This window comes from Zonotrichia albicollis, chromosome 5 (assembly GCF_047830755.1).
Source record: "Zonotrichia albicollis isolate bZonAlb1 chromosome 5, bZonAlb1.hap1, whole genome shotgun sequence".
NCBI lineage: Eukaryota > Metazoa > Chordata > Aves > Passeriformes > Passerellidae > Zonotrichia > Zonotrichia albicollis.
Genome location: NC_133823.1, coordinates 31,220,693 through 31,241,828, shown reverse-complemented (window position 1 = coordinate 31,241,828; position 21,136 = coordinate 31,220,693). Strand labels below are relative to the sequence as shown.

At 38.0% G+C, this 21,136-nt stretch overlaps 1 long non-coding RNA gene across 1 annotated transcript; it reads left to right on the top strand.

The window, feature by feature from the left end:
- The first annotated feature begins 9,906 nt into the window (after nt 1-9,906).
- Nucleotides 9,907-20,012, top strand: LOC113459180 (uncharacterized). Its single transcript, XR_003380126.2, has 4 exons — nt 9,907-10,213; nt 14,842-14,915; nt 16,761-16,915; nt 19,060-20,012. It is a non-coding gene; the product is annotated as an uncharacterized LOC113459180 (long non-coding RNA).
- Nucleotides 20,013-21,136: the final 1,124 nt, after the last annotated feature.

Genomic DNA, 21,136 nt, shown 5'->3' with positions numbered 1-21,136 from the left:
AAAGTAGTAGTAATTGGATGAAAATGAATTGTATGAAGTACAAGGTCATAAATAAAGCATAACAACAAGCATTGTTTCTGGGATCTCAGGCATAAAGAGTGATTGAAGAATGATATTAATGAAATAGTCGAACAAAATTATTATCAACCTCCTGTACCCATGAAAGAGAAACACAATCCAAGCCTCTATGAAGCAAGATATTTTCAATTAAAAAAAGAAACATCAATGACATTATTACAAGCTCAATGAACATTACTTGAAATTGTGCATATATTCCATTCTTTTCATTAAAGGAATGGAGAGCCTTTTTTTCAGGAGACTATTAAGAGTGCACTTCAAAATCATTTGAAGGGATATTTTAGTTTCCTATAAGAGTAGTGGGAAACAAATTACTACATAAGAAAAAACACAAGGAAAAAAGTCTACAACCTACTTAAGAATAGCATTAAATCTGGTAAAGAGAGTCTGACACCACTGCCCAAAAGGAAGAAATCCCATTACTTTTCAAAGAGAGTTCAAAAGAGAACATATGACCTATCTGCTTGGTCTAAGAATGTGATGGAATCTGTGTCCCAGTGAGGCCTGAGTAGCCCAATATTTCATTTGCATTACAGATTTGAACCTGCTGCTGTACCTTTATCTATTGATAAAGTCAAGTACTACTTGCAGCCATTGATTGTTGGCAGTCTCAGCTGGTCTAAGTGAAATGGAACAGATGAGAGTTTGTGGGTCTTTTTGCAGTGGTAATCTCAGAATCTATTTAGACAGGATTTAACTTTCTTCACTACAATTGAAAAGCACCTTGATTAGATGCTACTTGATTCCCAGCACTGGCTGGCTCACAACCAATATTTTTGAGTTCGGGAATTTAATTTACATGAGGATTTCACACTGGGCATTTACCTAAGTGCAAGTTTTACCTATGTATTTCCATAACACACATGCTTTAGAAAACATTGCTTCTAAAGATTTGTTTACATATAAATTTTTTGTCTTCTCTGGCCCCCTCCCACCATGCCTCTAATAAATTTGTCCATAAAACTGTAGAGCTACACTGACTTATTTTTAGGTCATCTCAAAAGTACTTAGAAGCTCCTATTAATGGCACAGTAGAATGCTGAGTTCTCTGTAACTCTGTGGCTGCAGAATCTTGTCTCTATCACAGATTTGCCCTTGGGCTGCAGAGTAAACAAAGAGAGTATTTATAGCCCTTCTCATACAAAGAGATTTGATCATTCAGAAAGAAGGCAGTGAATTGTACAGAACTTTCTATATCCCCAGGCTAAGTACTAGTATTAGTGTTAAGGAAAAGCTGATGTCACCTGATCTGTCACAGTATCTGCATTTGTACATCTCTGGATAACAATGGGACAAAAAGGTTAATTATTATTTTTGAATTAATTTATCTCAATACAGTCCCATTGTCATGACAGATTTAGAAATACTGGCCTCCACCTGAATTACATCAGATTGCTATAGTTGATACAGGATATAGGAAAAATCAAAGTAACACTTCTCAGAGTTTATCCAAAGAAAGTTTTAAGGAAACAGATGGCTCTGACCATTTGGAAATGGCCCATAGCTATTACTCTTAATAAGAGAATCTAGAGATGAGGCAGAAATTCCTCCCCCCCCACCTTTTTTTTTCCAGGCTGTAATTTGATTCTAACAAAAGATTCAGAAGACTATTGGAAGATGCACAGCTTTTTGTACATAAGCAGAAAGTAAACAGAATAAGCTCGATGACTTAACTGGCGTTCTCTAAGTCATTCTCTACCCTCTAAATCCAATATGCTTGTTTTGGAGAAGTTTGATTTAAGCTACATCTTACAATGTGGCACCCGGCAGAGCTTTGCTTTGTTGAGAATACCCTTGGCTGGAAGCCTCACTTACTCAGCTGGATTGAGTCCTCCAGCTCAGGCTGCTTGTGCTGCAGTGTCAGAGACATTGCCCTGTCCCTCCGTGCTGAGTACAAACTCTGCCATGCTCACCATCACAGCCACATCCTCCTCAGCCCTGGGATATTCTCATAAAATCAGTTTTTATTATCCCCAACAAAGGCTGATTGCTGTAATTAAAAACCTAAGTAAAAACATCCAATGCAAGTTTATGATTTTGCCTAGCTTCTATGATGAATAACTACTTGAAAAGCAACAAACCCTTTTATGACTTTAAAATATATTAGAATTCAGCAGAGCCATCAGATTGATCTCGTAACTTTTTGTAACTTTTTTCTTTATTGTTTGCTGCCAATCCAAAATCCAAATTCTTACTAAATTTTTTTAAAGGATTTAAACATTCAAATCCTTAAAACAAACTGCTAAAAATGCAGAGTTATAACAAATTAGATAAATGCTCAATGCAAGGAAATATTTTTAGATTCCTAATGTATTGCCTTTTACATTACATTTTGTCATGCAATAGGTGAAGAGATAATGGGAATATTTCCTAAGTATTTAATCACTTAGAAAATAAGAATAAAAATTTTGGCAATCTCTCATTGATTTTCCACTCTAAAACAATAAAGTGATTTTCAGTGCAGTGACTTCAAAGCACGAGGACTGGAAACCAATAATATCTTAGAAAGGTGGGAATCCCCTTTATGAGCTATGACAGAGATCCTGTTTGTATTGCTGAAAGGGACAGAGTTTGAAGATGTCAGAGATAAGGAGGAAAAAAGTTCTTTTTTAATCTTATGATGCCATGATTTGAAGAAAAATCATACTCACATTTTAGTAATAGTTCATCTGAGCAGACTGGAGCCTGCAGTGCAGCTTTTAAGTGCAGTGTGGATCCTACTCTTCATTGATTAAACCCTTCCTAAGTAAAACCTAGTTACACAGGAACAGAGGGCAACTGGATTACTTCTACTTTGTTCTAGAATGAGGAAAAGTTAATTCTGACTGCATCACTGTAAAATTGGCTAAACTGATGTGTAAAAGTAGGTGTGGAAATGGAAAGGGTAATCACAGTGAGGTACATGGAGAACAGACCAGATGCAAATTGAATTCTTGAAAGCTGATACACTAGTTTCATTTTGGTTGTGATTTTGAAAGAATCCCTTACAATAAAAAGAAACTAGATTATTTCAAAAAATTGTAAAAGAAAGCAAACCCTTCACAGAGAGTTTGAAGCTACACTAGTAGGATATAGATCTGAGTATCAAAGATAAATGCACATAATAAATTAGGAAACTTGTAATTAATGTTTGGTAGTTTGCACTACTATTTCATATCCACATATACCAAAGACTAACTTACTCCTAGTAACTTTTTCTAGTTTTCTATTTAACAGTTGACTAAATGATAGATATATGTATACAGATAACTGTTATTAATATTTCAAATAGCTATAAAGAGTGTAGAATATGGTGTACTGAAGGCACAAGATACATTTGTACAACTCCCTTGCAAAACAACTTGTAATGTGATTGCACATTACATTAAGTGCAAGAATAATAGTAATCACAGGATTCAACACTTTTTTTTCATATTGGTAGCACAGAATGCGGACCCATGCCCTCAGATTTCTCAGGAAATTCGGTATTTTGCTTTTTCTCTCCCAAAACAGTACCTCACAGGATCTTTTTAGCAAAGACAGTGGCAGAAACTCATTCTCCAGGGCAACACACAGTTTCCTCAGCTACAAGACCATCCTTTCTTTTCTTGACATCCCAACTCATTCGAAACACATATCCCAACTTCCTCAACAAAACTGAGATGAGTCTTGCAAACAACAGACTCTTTCACTGTGTTGTGCTGATTCATTCCAAGCACTGTTCATCCTGCACACTGAATGAGGCATTCCTGTGGGAAAACAAAGGATGAGATCATGTAATTAAAGACTATCTCATAATGTACACAAGGATTGAACTATAATGGCCTCAGCAGTCTTAATTCTATTTCTTAACTCTTGAATGATTAGGAGGTTTTTGTTTTCTAAATCAATAGTTATGAGTGAAGACACTTTAAAATAACCAAAACTTCCAAATAAAAAAATTAGCCACATGGAACCATACTAACTACTGCTTTATGGTATGCAAGGAGAATTATCAGTGGATCTAGCTGGAGTGGAAAACAACAACACTGCTCCTTTTGTTGAACATTGTATTCTCAATTTGCCTATCCATTAATGTTAATATGTTTTCATAAAGCATAAATGTTATGTTATATGAACAGAGATGTTTCAATTTTAATGTAATTCTGGCAGATTAAATTATTTTTAGATGCTGATTCCCAACAGGTCACAAGCTTGCTCACTCCAGAGGGATGCTGATGAATCTCTTCATATTCTCCAGACCTAGGTGACCAACACAGAGATCCTACAGACCTTGTTCTCTTCTGTGTACTCTGTCAAGTTGGACACAGAATGGTCATTCCATTCTGAAGGACATTTAACTTTTTGTAGAAATTCTAATTTAAAGGCATTAAGTTTCTGAATCTCTCCTAAAATGGATGTCATTCTCCCCTCCCTCAGCACAAGTCTCTGGTACATGTATAGCTCATCTGGAAGTTAGAAGCCTGAAACTCAGCCATTCATTATTCTTCGACCATTCCTGAGAGCTGGATCTTCTGCAAGACCTGACAGCCACCCCACAGCAAGAGATTATTTTGAAAAACACATCCCTCCTCCCTGAAATTCTAGATCTGGAAAGCACTTTGTTTTGAAGCTGCAGAGAAGCAGATTTCAGACGCTTAGGCCTCACGTTTTCTGTCTGAGCACAGCAGTGCTTGGTGTGCCAGGCAGCAGCACAGGCAGGGCTGCTCTGCAGGAGCAGGGGCCCAGGGCAAGCCCAGCACAGCCCCACACCACACCAGCACCATGGGCAGAGGAGGCACTGGACAAAGAGCCCATCCAGGCACTCCAGCAGGGAGCAGATGGAAGCAAGGCTTGAGTTAAGGCTGCAGCAGGAAACAGAGGGGATAGAAATAAGCAACAAGCTACCTGCAAGGCAATTTCAGGTCCAGCAAGGGAAGCAGGGGTAGACAGAGAGACACATAAACCCAGCACAGGGGAGTCTCAGGTCTGAGCTTTATGGAGCCCCAGAGCCTATAGGCAGAGGGGGTGTGGGTGGGGGTCCCAGGTGAGCGTGCTCAGGGACCTTAATGCCTGTTAGTGCACTCAGGGCATGTGGAATGTTATGTTCAGTGCTGGTGTTTAAACTAGCAGTAGAAGGGCCTTCAGAGCCTCAGCATGTTCAGTAGTTTCCAGGCTCCATAGGAGGGTGTGAGCTTCTATGAATAATTCCCATTTGTTCTTTTTTTTCCCAGATTCATTTGGGGCTTTGTGGCTAATATCACTTATTTAAATGATTTACTCTTCCTCTCTTTCTTTAGCTATATTTGACTTATACTGGCTTCATTTGTTTGAAGCCATATCCTTCCTTTCTCTGTTCTTTTTGTCTCCTTTGTTCATATTATATGTTGTTGAAATGTAAACTTCTGGGGACTGCAGTATGGAACAAGTTCCTCAACTCCAGTTGAACTCATTAATGTTGGGAACAAGAGCTAATCGAGCAAAAAGTCTGTAAAACCTTTTGTTCCTCACTCCTGGATTTTTTTCCATCACATATGCTTGGAACTCCAGTTCCAAGAACCATTTCTACGTTTTTCTAGGGTGAAGAACAAGTGGTGAGCAGCACAACAACTCAATAAAGCAGTGTGGCACTGATGGTGAAAAAATGTTCCATAATCACTTGAACTTTAGGGCATGTTAGTGAGCTGTTTCATGAGTTTTGCCAGAGCCCCTTTGTTTTAAGATTTCACACCAGAAACCACCATCCTATACTGGATAATTTTTGACACAAAAGGTAGCAGGTCATAGTCTCAGTTATGTTCTGTTTCCTTTCCCCTGTTTAGGAACCAAAAACTGTTGGCAGAACAGACAGGAAACTCTCAGTGCGGAAGAACTTCGCTGGGCTTATTGATGCCATGCAATACTGGACTTCGATGCACTGAGCATTCAGAGCAGTACAGATACATTGTTAGAATCAGTTACACAAAAAAAAAAAATCTATGTTTACCTGTGACAACAAGAAATTGCACCCAGCAACACAGCTGACACACATCATCTCAGAGTAATGGGTGTAGCACCAGGACACTCTGCTGACTTCACCCCTGCTGTTCCTTGCTGATCTGTCCCTGTACAGTCGTATGCAGACAGTCCTGAGCTAGTTCACTCACTCTCTGACCAGGCACTGCACAAGATTTTATTGCCCCAAAATTCTTCAGAGATTCAGAAGCTGACCCTCTCAACCTCTCTATGAAGCACATCCAAGCAGGATTTACAAGCTTAGACACGGTTCCCTGCTAACATGGTCTGAATGCTTTACAGACCATGGAGTGAACAAAGTGGTGTCATGACTTATGTGCTTGTACTTGGACAGCTATCCAAGTGCTAGAAAATCCAACCTTAATTCAGATGTTAAAGCAATCTGTTAGAGATGCAGGATTTGACTGCTTACATAAAATAAATTATGCTGGTTAGATAAGTATGCTTATCATAGCGTTTTTACATATCTTCATTATTCCAGTGGACTGTTTCCAATCTAGTGACATATTTCTATGTATTTTCACTGAAGCCCAAGATACAGAGCAAAGCACTCTGGGCTTTCTGAGTGAGAAGATGATCAAAATTCATAAATATGCATTTAGTAATTCATTTGGCCAGTGCTAAACAGAACCCTTTATACAGACTTCTCAAAAACATTCAGCGTGTGAGGTGAGTTCATTAATGTGGTGTAGCAGATGTGGAGCAGCCAAGATTTGGCCTAGAGCAAGAATGATGAGCTTCATCACTGCTGGTTTTGCTAAAAGATTCTACTGATGATACAAAGTAGGACTAAAATGCCTGAAGAACTGCTGTTTTTTCTGGTCCTCTTTCTGGTGCAGAGGCTGTTCTTGGGAGAATTTTGATGTAACTGAACTATAATTCTAGTTAGAAAACACTCACACAAACTCAAATTAAATACAACATTGAAACTGTTCAAACATTTAATTATGCATAAAGCAGAGAACATATTTTAGTGATGTATAAATCAGAATGAAATGGGGTGGAGGGCTTGGAAGAAAGTAAAATTCCCTTGTTAGTGGCAATTCCAGAGGAGGGCCATGAATATGACCAGAGGACTGGAGCACACACCTGTCCTGTGAAGAAAAGCTGAGAGAGATGGAGTTGCTTAACCTGGAGAAGAACACGTTCATGGAGATTTTGTGACAGATGATGACTTTTACCAGGGCCTGCAGTGACAGCACAAGGGGCAAGAATTTTAAGCTGAAAGAAGATTTATTTAGTTCAGTTATAAGCATGACATTTTTTACAGTGGAGATGGTGAAGTGCTGGAACAGGTTGCCCAAAGATGTTCTGAATGCCCCACTCCCAGAAGTGACCAAGGCCAGGCTGGATGGGGTTTTGAGTGACCTGGAATAGTGGAAGGTGTTCCTGTCCATGGCAGGGGGCGTTGAAATGAAGTGATCTTTAAGGGCCCTTCCTACCCCAATCATTCTGTGATTTTCAGATTCTACTCTCTTATCTTTAAGTATATGAGATTTTATAGTATGGTCATGCTTGTTTATAAATACTTTGATAATTACAAAAACATTTAATTCACTACTTCAACTCATCTTTTGCATTTAAATTAATTAAACAATTTTCTTTAATATTATAAATATATTTTAAATGTACACAAATTATAAGCTCCTTCTTCTGAGATCAGTGAATATTTAGCAAATTTTGAAATGTAACTCTGGGACATATACACTGCACATTTGAGTTATAGAAAATTCTAGTATGTACAAACAGAATAGATGAAGTTGTGTCTCAGATATTGAAATGTAGTCTGCCAAATATAAATAGCAACAAACCACTGACTTTTGACTTAAATGTAGCAATTGCTTTGTGTTCAGGTGCTGTGTTTCAACGGCTAAGAGAGCTTTAGCAAGACAATAAAAAAACAGGATTTAAACAAATCTTCACCAGTTTTCATGGCTGTGTTTTGATGCAAAATCTATGTTAGGAAAAAAATAAACAGCATTATATTCTGTTTTACTTGATAAAAGACTTGAAAAAGGCAGTATCCTAGCAACTAGACATCAGAACTTTGCAGTGCAAACACCTTGACCCTTCACTGTACCAAGCAATAAAAAGAGAATAATGAAATTCCAAACTTGCAATGAATCCTAACATCAAACCTGGAAAAAAACCAGCTCAACAATACATAGTAGATTTGGGTTCATTTTTTTTCTGGCAGAACTATATGCTGAGACAACTTCCATAATACCATTCTTTGATTGATAAGGCCAGAGAGTTTGCATTCTTGTCCATTTATGTCTCTAACTGTGGATCTCTAAAACCTTATTGTATAAGGTTTCTTTTGATTACTTTTATTTCATATCCAACAACTATCTTTTTCTGGACCTGTTCCTCCTATTTAACACAAGCTGTGTTGTGGTCCTCTCCTCAATCTGCTCCATCCCAAAACAACAAAAAATGTTGTTAATACATGAGGATACTTGATAAGTATCAGGGAGTACAGATCCCTGGAACATCTAAAGAAAGTGCCAGAAGTGGGCCACATGTCACAAACCAATAAACTACAAAGCCATTTTATAAAGCCAGCTGTATAATAGAACTACATTCATTTAATGTCTCTTCCATGCTTTCAAAGCACTTACTGATCTAATCAAATGAAACCCTATCTCTGGCCTCATCATATACTATTGATGCCTGTTTCTAGAAGACCATCAAAATTGTTGTTAGCTCTGCAAACACTACAATACTTTTTTTTGGGTCTTGTATGACATGCATTCATTCCACTCTTATTTTGGGTACTTCCTGCCTTGGTTTTATTCTGTTGCCATAAGAGTGAGAAAAATAAAGTTATTTGGATAAAGAATCTGACACCAGGATACATTTCATCTGCACAGTAATCAATAGCAGCCAGAGCTCACAAGGAAAACGTGAACTGAGATTTTTTCCTCTCTTTGTTTTGAGCATTGGTGAAGACCTGAATGTGCTGGCCATCCTCTCCAGCTAATGGCATGCTGAAATGTGTGCACTATTTCAGTAAATCCAACACTCCTCACTGACCTATTGTATACCACAGAGTAGCACAGAGGAAGTTAACTATAAACATATTGGTGCCTTTGCATGAGAAGGGCACAGGACTGATGGGGAGGGCAGGCTGAGGGAGGGAATCTGGGAAGGCCAAAGCCCAACTCCACCAGTATTCGTGGCAGGCAACATCTTGCAAATGACCATCGGAAGGAAGGAGGGCTCAGCTTCTAGGTAGGTTTCCAGTTCAAAAATCACAGTGATTTGCCAGCCAAAACTCCTCTGTTGGGCCTTCTGCTCTACATGCTGGGCCTTGGGCAGAGGTTAGCCGGGGAGAAGGCCCAGCAGCGTGTCCAGAAATGGCTCTGGCTCTGTCTGAGAGCCAAAGGTTGCTCACGGCTCCTGTGCTCACTCACACTGACTTGGAAAAAGGCCCCTCTCTCCCAGTAGGACATTGGAACCATCAGGTTATCAGGCAGTTTCCATTCCTCTGCACACAGCTACTCCACTGTGGTTTAGAAAGTACCACATTTACGAGAGAAATATACCACATAAAATTCATGAACTAGGCAAAATTGATAAAGAAAACTGAGAAGATCAAGGAAGTGTATGTACTTGGCAATGACTAAAGCCAAAATAAAATGTTTACTAGTGCAGGTAATTGAAAGACTTATTCTGTGCAGTGCTGTTTTCTGTCTGGAAAGAAGGATAAGATACTCCATCCTTAAGGAAGAATGAACTTTTTCAGAGTGGGCTAGTTACTACAGAATATGTAGAAAAACCTTATGCTATCTAGAGTTAAATATTTTGAAATTCCACGTAGGACTCCCAGAAGAGTATCTTAGAGGATTTCAACTGATTGTTTTTATTTTCTGAGACTTTTTAATAACTGAGTCAACATCAGAAAACTGGAGCAGTACCAATATTCTTTTGCTGTTATTCAAAAGGTCACGCAAGATGAGCTAGGGAACAGAAGGACAAATGGTCTGACGTCAATCCAAACACACAGAACTGAAACAGATAAGATGCTTCATTTTTATAAGGTATTATTCATACTGTAACACAGCTATAGGATCATTCCTTCCATCAGCCTGATATCTTCCCAGGAGATCTCCATTTCAAAATGCCTGGCAGCCCCAGGCTTAAGGCAGTTTCTTGGAAGGTAGGAAAACTTTCTTCTTACCAGGCTGAGAGAGGAATCTGGGCTCTTTTCATGTACCCCAAGTAGGCATGCTAGCACTCAGACATACAGGAGAACCACCCCTTACTTGAGTATCTCAAGCCAGCTTTCCTATGTGTGCAGTAAAAATAATTTGGATGTGTCAGAAAATTTCATTATAACTGAAAATATTTTCCATATTTTTATATATTAATATTATCTGATTTATGAGTTTGGATATAAGAATAATAGCTGGTAATACCTATTTCAGAAAATCCTGCCCTAAAATTGATCAGTAAAGGTTCTTGCAATTACTATGTGTTTTCTTATTCAAAGCAATTTCTAAGAAAATTTTAATATGAAAATTTCTGAGTCCTTCCACATCCAGGCTGCACAGTTGGTGTGCTCATCTCACCTTTAGGCAGCTGTAGTATTGTTCAATAACAGCACATCCTGCTTCCACACTCACCAGCCATGGAAGAAAGTATAAATAAATCCGTTTATTAGCATGTCTGCAAATGTGTGCACACACAGGTACACTACACACACCAGCACAGCTTCCTCTTGCTACGTTGTTCTTTGCATTCCTTAGCTGTGCAAAGGCAAGCAATGTAAGTACAGGTGCTTGGCAATCTAATTTAAGTTATTCTTTGTTTCTTGAGTTACACAAATTACATTACAGCTTTTCAATCTCATGTTACAGTAATACTATATTGAAATATATTGTAAATTAAATTACTGCCATTTATTTAATTCAGGAAGTTCCATACTGGCAGAGCACATTGCAGAAGGGATCCAGGCTCAAAACCCAATTATGGAAGATGTTTAGAAAATTGTAAATTACTTAAATATTTTTAAGTAATTTTAAGTAATTCTATCATGTTGCTTATCCGGTTCACTTTAAAGAATCACTTAATTACCCTGAGAAAAAGTAAAAGGCAAATTTTCTAGAAAAAAAGTCCCAGTAGCACTAATAGTTGTGTCATCTCAAAATAAACTACATTTAACATTGACCAGTAATTAATGTTATAGTGGTGAAGCTGTCTAGAGGTCCAGATCGACAATGTTTGCATTAGTTCTTTATAGAGTTATGTCACAAGACTGAAACTCGGGCTTCAGCTTTTGAGCTAAACTAGGTGTTTAAATGAATTTTCATAAGCCTCTGGGCTCTCAATTTGCCTCGAAATCAAAGAAACTTAGGGGCATATCTAAACTTTGAGTGTATTTTGACCGTTGTTGCATTTTTTAATACACAAGGGCAACATTTTTATAAGCACTTAAATAAGTTAGAATTATAAATCCCATGACTTTAAACCCAGATGGGGACCAAAAAATTTATGGTTTTTTGGCTTCTGAAAGGTCTTTCTATTCAAAGTAATTTCTGATTACAAGAACAGATCCTGCTGTCGGACTATAAGGTCACTGGTCCTTTATTTGAATTTATGCCTTATAACTGTAAGGATCTAGACCTTTCCAAAGGTGGAAGCAAAACATTTGTGTAAATTTGTGAATCTGAATACTATTACAATCACCAAACTGTTATACTCTGTTTATGATCAGAACCAGTAGAAATCATAATAAAAAGTTGCTTTATTCAAAACACACCTGGAAAAGTAATTCTAAGAGCTTTTTTATTGTCTTGTTAAAGTAATGATTTTCAGCCACTCTGTACACATGAAACATAGAAAATAGACATAATTTCTTAATGAAAAATGTAGTAAAAGGAAAGCAGATTGCTACCTGTGTACACACAATGTGAGATTTTTAATCTCCCATTTTAGGTCTCTCTTTGGCAATATTGTCTCACTGCCTCCTGAAAGAAAAGCTCTCAAGTGCCACTAGAGAGCAATGCCAAATAACTTCACTCTCCCTGCCTCATGAGCAGAGCTGTCACTTCCCTCGGGGTGTCATTGTGGGGTCAATCCACCCTAAAGCAAAGCTTTACCTGCAGACAGCTCCCACCTCTGCCACCTGGAACAGTGGTGGTGGCTTATGGCTTCTGCTCCCTGTAGGAGCTGTGCCATTGGTACCTGGCAGCCTCCTTGGATCAAAGCATAATTTGAAGTTTCTCCAAGAAAAAGGAATTTTGAAACAGCCCAGCACCTTTTTCTATCATTCCCTGTGCCTTACTATTCCCCAGAAGCTGGGGAAACGCTGCAATTGCTTTATGCTGCATCCCCTGGGCTCTACATCTATATCTCACATCTGCCTCGTCAGCAAGAACAGCAGACCCATAATTCCTATTTGCATCCCTCTGTCCTCACTGTCTCTTTCCCTCTCTCCAGAGAGCCCATTTAATAGTGCAGAGCTCCTTTGATCTCTGTATTCCCAGCTTGAACAAAACAGCTGTAACTCTGCAACTGCATCTCCTGTTCCTCCAAGAGCACATCCACATCATTTTCCTGTCTCTCTTGTGAACATGTCTAGTCAGAGAAGATCAATATGTGAGACAGAATCACTTATAAGCTCATATACCATTACCACTTCCCCCCATAATCAATCCCAGAAGCAAAAGTCATGAAAGTCTGAGACAGAGCAGTGGAGAGAACCAGTTCTTACAAACCCAGCCTCACTTTATATTAATGAGGCATTCTGGCTTTGTTAACTTTGGCTGTGAAAGGACATTGTTGTAAAAAAGCCTCTGAAAGATCCAGCCAGAGCCAATGCCTTGCACTAGTGTGCAAAATCTTTATCACATGCCTTTATTTTTCATAAAGATGCATCTGTGCACACAATGGTAAAGGTGGAAATACAATTAGAAAGCAGGGTCTTTGGCATAGATTTAAGTGAACCCTCATATGACTTGAAGAGGTCAGCAGGTGGTGGCTCTATGTGAGTGACATCTATGATCATCTGTTTAAAATGTCTTTGGTAGGGAAGGATAAAAAAGAAAACACTCAATGAGTAGAGTGTCCTGCATTTGTTTGTTATTTGGAAGTACCAGAAGTAAGGAACTCAGCTTCTGACCAATAGGCTGAAAACTTGTTTGCTACTTGGGGAAAAAATAAAACAAGAAAATGAAAGAAAAGAGACCAGTTGCTGTATATCACCAGTTTGCTCTCTTTCAGACATCAGAATATTATTAATTTTGTGTGAATGAAGTTTAATCATCATGACAACACTAAGGTCTAGAAAGTAGTACACATGCAAAATTTGTGAAGATGAATATAATACAAACAGGATATTTATATATTGCTTTTAAACCATAAAAGTCCATTTTTGATAAATATCCCTGTCTCCTGTAGTCATTTATTTCCTACAAGAATTGTTTACCTAAAGTTCACTGTAAACCTCAAAAAAGCAGAGAAATTAGTTGAAATCTCTTCTGATTAAAATAATATTATTTTTAAAATGTTTTTTCTCCAAGGGAAAGATAAACAGTTTCCCAAATGAATACCTTCCCCCCCACCAGCATAATGTACTAACTCCCATGGAGAATTAAACTCAGGACCTTCAGAACAGATGGCAAAGGCCTTATCTGCTTTCCTATCACAGCATGAGGCAATATAGGTTTGCCTGATAATGCACTCACAATGAGAAAAAGGTTTATTGACCCCTCTTAATATATTTACACCCACCAAACAAATGGTTTTTTTAAATTTAATCTAGAAGTTTTGACTTTTGCAAGTCAAGTTAATTTGCAAAATCTATGCCAAGTATTAAACCTGAGATACTAAAGAAACTGTTTTCATTTTAGTGCTATTCCAGCTGTACATTTTGTCAAATCTCTGGCACATTTTATTCTCTGTCTTTTAATTAAATACAGTTAATTTTCATAATTTATTTTAATAACTTCAGTGATAAATTTTCTATGCATTTCACATCTTCCTTCCACATTTGTCCTTAAATTATACCATAGCTTTGACACTGCTTTGGCCTGTGCTATATAATGAGCTCATAGTGGTTTAGCAGACGAGTAAGCTCAGTTCTGACACTGCATGAGTCCTTTTGCTATATCCATTTGTCAGCTGCCCACCTACAAAATTCTTACAGCAAAAAAACCCCAATAAAATATTTCCTCTAAACTATGAAAAATATGTAGGCATCAGACAAAAACCAGCTGCTCTCCTGAAGTCCTTTTCTTTTTCACTAAGCAGTCTATGCCTAGTTAATATTCAATTCCTGAAAGTTTCAGCTTTTATTTGAATTCAACAGTCATAAAATTTGACACTGTTTTGCATATTATTGTGTTAGTCAAGGTTATATTAAAAATTATTTTCAATTTTTAGTGGTTTGAAAATGCAACAAAATTAAGTTTAGGGTGATCTGTAAACAAGGGAAAAAATGGTGAAAATGTTTTGAAGTAGGGAATAAAAATCAGCACCTGATGGAAGCAGATCTGATAGCCATTGGGGTGGTGAAGGATATGTTGATGGACTCCCTATGGTTTCTTCTAAAAAGATATTTATTTACGCAGTTGTTTCTTTTCTTAGGATCCCTGTTGGAAGGAACAGGGAACCAGAAAGATACACACCTTCTTTACAAGGAAAAGAAAAAGAAAGACAAAATAAACTATCGAAATGTTGACTCACTATTACTTCTAAACCCAGTATTTTTGCTGTTTGGATTACAGCAATAGAAGCTGAGGTTACAAAGCTTGTCTTAATTAACTCACACATGTTCTTTCACAGAATGGTAACTACAATGGGACAATCCAGCCGTTTACCAACAAATGAACAGAACTTACAGAAGTGTACATGAATAGGTGAGACTGACTATGGTTATAATCTCCCCATAGAAACATTGTCAGTGCAACAAAATAATTCTGTCATTATCTGGAAAGAGATGAAGGTCTTGCTTACCTGTAGAAATACTATTGTTCTTCTTATGACCTAGATAGTTCAGAGTTCCCTGCAGCTACCCTGACTCTGTACCAAACAATATCCATGTCTCCTTCCTACACTGCTGTTGTACTGACATATCCTGGCTGCAAGGAGCCCTGCCTTTGTCACAGGTGATGGAATCCTCACTACTTCCTTGTACAGTCAGTGGGATTTCACACTCCATTAGAGGCTAACATGCACACTTACACAAGGAGTAAAGACTGAGCAAAGCACAGTAATACCAAAAGCTAAAGCATGTCCCAAAAGAGGTTTCTGTAAGTGCCTTTTATCAAAGTGTTCAATGCTCACGCATTCTTTAGAATCAGCAATTTAATTCCGGAGTTTATTAACATGGTTTTGTCCTGATTAATATGGTTTTTAGTTTTAAGAACTAAATACCTTGAAAATACTAAGCAGTTTAGCAAAATATCTTTAGCCAGTTGTTGCAGTCGTCTACCTCTAGGAAAATGTAGTGTTTCCACATTACCTAAACACCTTGATTGGACTGAGCAAAGGCATCTGGAAAACAGTTAGCAAAGCTGCTGAGGAAAGGAGGCTTTCAGCCCACGTCTTACCTTATTGCTTCTGGGAGAATATTTTTCTAGTGTTTGGTGCTTGGGTGCAATCTGTGAGGAAAGTAATAAAAAAGGGAAAGGAAAAGTGGAAAAAAAAGAGAAAGAAAGGTAGAAGTTCAAACAGTATCATAAACAGCAGCCTGCCACATTGCTAGTTTTTCAAATATTTTTAGAGTATCTGTGATGATTTATGATTAATATCTTTACATGGGAAAAAGTATTAGCACAGACTGCCTACATGGTACATCCAGGCAAAGCAAAGTTATTTTTAGTTAAGACATAATTTTTATATCTTGCTGTTTGGATGAATGTCCTCTTTGGTCTTTGTATTAGTGTTTGGTCCACCCTAAATACTACAAGTATTTTCCTCTTTGTGAAGTTTCTATTGTGTTCTTCCACAATAGAAAGGAAATGGGGGAAGAAAGAGAAAGAAGGCTGGCCACAAGGCTGACCACAATGGGACTGGCCATGCTTTCAGTTGAGACACTAACACTTAGAGATGGAAAACTTCTTGGCAAGATTATTTCCCCTTGTGTAATTTCAAAATGGAAGTTCTTGAGGATATCTCTTGTATATGTACTAGAGGGGGTGATATTGAGGAAAAAGAAAAGAAAATATTTCGCAAGTAACAAAACCCTACTTTCAAAGCATGCATGCATGTTCATTAGCAGAACAGTGGAATCTTTAACATCTCTAACCAATATTTTATAATACTCCTTAATTTTTTGCCCTGCATGCACAGATTTTGTTTGACACTTCCAAATTCTGATCCTGTATTTTCCTAACTTCACCAGAGGAGAGCCTTAATACATACTTGCTTCTTCCTCTGAACATTATTTTCCCACTTCTTTTAAATATTAAGAAATTGCCTCCAATTATAAAGATTCTATAATACAGATTAAAAAGAAAAAAACACCATTAGAAAATTGCAGAATTGAAGGCCAGAATGACTCTTCAGCTCTTTCAAAACTATGTATTCATCCTCCTTTGTTTTTTCCCTTGTGATCAGAAACCAGCACAGGAAAGCATCCTCAGGTAATATATGCTCCTTGTAGCTAAATTAAACTTGCCTTCTCTTTTCATCTTTTGTAAATGCAGCAAAAGGTTACCAGAAAACCTGTTCAGTAAATACAACTATAAATACTTTTACAGCCCTGTAACATGAGCACCTTCACTGCACTGCCTGGTGAGGGATGCACTGGGGCCGGCAGGGGTACAGCCTGACGCAGGACACCAGAGTCAGACAGTCAAGAACAGAAAATTGGATTTTTACAACCCATTGGTATCTCACCACCACCTTCTTCCAGGTGAGCAAAACTGGCAAGTGAGCTATTCAGGATTAGATCTGTAGCATGGTGCAAGTAAAATTGTTCTGCTGGTGACTGAGTTTTCCTCAGGAACATGTTCAAAATGACAAAGAAGAAAAAGGAAGCACATTGAGGCCAAGCACCAGTCTTGAACAGTTGCACAGCTGACACAACAGTATGCTCAAGGGGAAAATGGTTTAGACAGGAGGCTCTCCAGCATGCAGCAACAGGCCAGATCTGTCTGCAATAAAGGCTCTGGAGCATCCATATGGCTAAGAAATGAAAATTATTATAATGACAAATACATATTCTCTTTCACCTATGGGCATAGTAAAGGACAGCAAGAAATGAGGAGGCTTATTTCATTTTATAGTTTAAAAAAGTCATTTTACAAGTCCGTGTAACTGGACAATACTAGCACTCTGTGAGTAAAAGCATCTGGAATACAATGAAACTTGTAATATTATTAAAACTTGTGCTAATTACTGCATAAATTGTGATACTATTCTTATGACTGCCTGAGTAAAATTTTTATAGTCATTCTCGAAAGCACTTTGCATCAGAAACATTACTCTTCCTTATCCACAAATTTTACAGATATATCAGTTTTGCAGATGAAATTTGAGAACTTAAACTGCATTAAATCAGTAACATGCCAAATATCTATTTGTCATTTTGATTATGTCATGGTTAGTAAGTACAATATTTCTAGACCCTATTGTGTTTATTAAAAGTACTTTGACTTCAAATGGGGTTCTCTTCCTTCCCTTTATCTACTTATATTATCCAAATGCCATGAATTCAATGAAGTTGACCTTTAATATATATATGTCTTACTCATCTAAAAGCCTCAGTATCTGCTCAGCTGTAAGGTATTTTTGGAAAATAAGAGGCTTCATCAGAGCCTGGCATAACTATCATCCAGGAAGCTACTCCTTTTGTATGTTCCATTCTTTTAATAGAGAATAAATAAAATGTATCAAGCTAACAGTTGCTGAATGGAACAAATGAAACATCTGCCTTTGTGACAGAATTATATTTTTAGAAGTTGTGTCTTCAGCATTGTTTTCTGTGGCCATAACAGACTTGGCTGAAAAGGGGAGAAGGATATGGGTTGATCACCTCTAGGGTGATCAGCAGCCTGGCCAATCAACAAACCACTTGAGGCCCCTGCTATACTTTTTAATTAGAAGGACACCAGTAACTATGGGGCATGGTTACTATTTCTCCTCCTCCTCCTCTTAGAACAGCTGTGAGGAGGCTTATTTTAAGGACCCAGTCCCACAGAAACCAAAGACAAAGCAAAAACTTGATTTCCTTTTTCTTTCTTACTTTTTTTCATGTGGACCACTGTGTTCATTCTCCAAGTATCTAAGAATGCCAGGGATATAAGAAATAGTAAATTTTTTTCTGATCAAAGAAATCAGAATCAGATCACTTTTTTCCAGTCAAGTGAAAGTGAGAACTCAGCTCTAATCAAGTTTTTTAAGGGAGAACAGAATATCATGTGTCCACAACAGATACAATATTTCTTTTTCAATTATATTTATGAATGGCCTCTGCTCCATGTATTAGAGTACTCCCCACAGATCAAACCCCCAATCATGTATATGTCTCTGTCAATTTCTCTCACTGTTTACAATTCTCCCCATAAGTGAGGAAGATTGTATTATTTTTAGTCTGCAGAGGATCACTCTCCCACAGATGCTGTTATCTCAAAAGTTATGTAGATTATGGGCTGCATTTTCACATTAAAAAATAAGTTGAACATCTGATCACCTGTCTGCATCATCTGTACTCAAAAATTTCTTGAAGTTAAGATCTCAACTCTAATAGTTTATCAAAAATCAAAGTGAAATGTACCTCAGTTTTTGTGAGTGTTTATTGTGAGAGCTCTAGCTTTTACTACCCAAAAGCAACTTAGTGTACAAATGTTCCCCGAATCTGAACTACTTTATCATAGTCTTCATAAAGACTCCAAAACAATATTTTGACTGAGTTGCTCTACAATGCAACTGCTGACCAAATTATGCCAGGCCATTATTTCATATGGGCAACAGAAATGAATGTGTGACTCTCCTTTTGGTTGACTTCTAAAATCTCCAAGATGAACATGTTAATAATTAAAATATTACCTTTTTTAGGTCCTCTACAACTGTGGTACAAGTCCAACTGTCCTGGAAAGGTATATGTGACTCACACCACAGCTGCTGGCTCACAGCAGGGATTTTCTCCTCTTGAAGTTCATTTCCAGGACCAGATTAAGAAGCAGTAGCCTACAACAGGGAGATTTGCTATCCCTATTCCCAGTCATTCTGCTTCTCTGCACTTTGCTGTAACTTTATAGAGAATAAAAATAAAAAATCATATATACATATAGAATCACAGAATGGCCTGAGTTGGATGGGACCTTAGAGATCACCTAGTTCCAACCCTCCACACCTGTGGAGAGGGATGCTGCTCACTAGGTCATAAAATAAAATACATCATAAAAATAAAAACTGAGAAGTACATTATGTTAGCAGTTGTTGGCTCAGTGGGCTCTTCAGTGGATACACTGAATAGACAGAATCTCTTAAAAATATATTATTCCCTGAAATTGTTGGGTTTTGTGCATGCAGCATACTGTAATCAATCCAAGCCACTTCAATGTTTATTGTGTTAGCTATAATGATATGACAAGCAAAGTGCAAGTCCATTGTACACTAGCAGTTCACAGCCAGTATTGGTTATCTCAGAACGAGAGAGCTGTGTCTGGTAAGCCTGCATGAGGGGAAACAAACATCTCTAATACAACTTTTGGCAATGAATTTAGTATGGAAATGCATTCTAAATTGCATTTATAATGATGGAAATTCCTGCTCACAATGACATATTGTGCAGAGAAGCACATATTCCAGCTGCCTGGGCAACATGAGGACTCTCCATGCTGAGCAGAGTGGAAGGTCATACTCCAGCTCCTTTCTGCAGCCAGGAGCCAGGCTGTTGTGCACCAACTTTGATGAAACATGGCAAATTTGTTTTGTTTTGCTTGTTTTATTTGACAAAAATAAATGCAAAGTTGTTCTGTGGGGCTCCCATCACATGGGATTTTTCAGAGTTACCTGTGTAAAATCTGTTTTTATTGTGAGAGTGAGCCACTGAGGCATGAGCTCAGGATTAGTTTTGGCACTCAGGGAGAGGACAGAGCTTTTTGCAGCAGTACGTGGCCAGGTAGGCCTGGTGGCTAAGGATGGGCTGCTGACAGGTAACTGAAGGCTCAGACACGTCTGCACTGACAGCTGAGCTGAAACACTGAGGGAGAAGGCAAAGCAAGGTTACTGCCAGAGGTGAAAGGGCTCGTCTATGCACCCCAGCAGAGCAAGTCAAGAGCACAGCCCAAGGGCAGGCAAGGGGGAAAATAGGCACAACACTGGGAACTGCTAAAGAAGTGTACATGAGCATGAAGCAAAGCCAGCCCAGTGGGCCACAGCAGGAGCTGGATAGAAATGGACCCTACACATGGGGCTACAGGTGACAGAACAGGGGGCACAGCCCAAGACATTTGCCAGGTGACCCCCGGTGTCTGCCTGTCAGTGCTGTGGCTTTGGGGCAGAAGCCTTTGTTAACTGGGGGTTTTGGAGCCCCAGTAACTATTAGCTTTTGCCCAGTTTTTTCCTTCCTCATGCGCATAGAGACTTGTCACAAAGTGACACTGTTAGAACAGTGTTGCAGAAAAGCAGAAGTTGGAGCTTCTCACTGACTGCAATTCACTGTAATTTCATATACTGTAAAATATAAAACTTACAATCACCAAGTCTCATACCTAAGTACAGATAATATCTTTGAGAAATGCCATTATAAATTTAAAAAGTCTCTTATAAGCAAAAACTGGGATCATATGACATTGCCTCTGGAGTTGCACAGGATGTAAACACACAGATAGTATTTTCTTATGTGTGTATATGGCAGTTCTTTGTATTCTATTTCTATGATTGAAATTTCTTTTATAGCAATATTGTTTCCATCTGTCTTTCTATCTTCTAATCTAAAATAACTGCTATTTTGAAATTATTTTTCAGTAAACTATAATATTTCCAAAGGCTAGAACTTGAATATTTCATAACCATTACACAATAGTGCCATACACACACAATTCACTGAAGAGATTTGATAGACATCACAGCTATAAAATTCATACCCCTTACTTATTAGTGGGTCAACTTATTCTTTGACACCCTG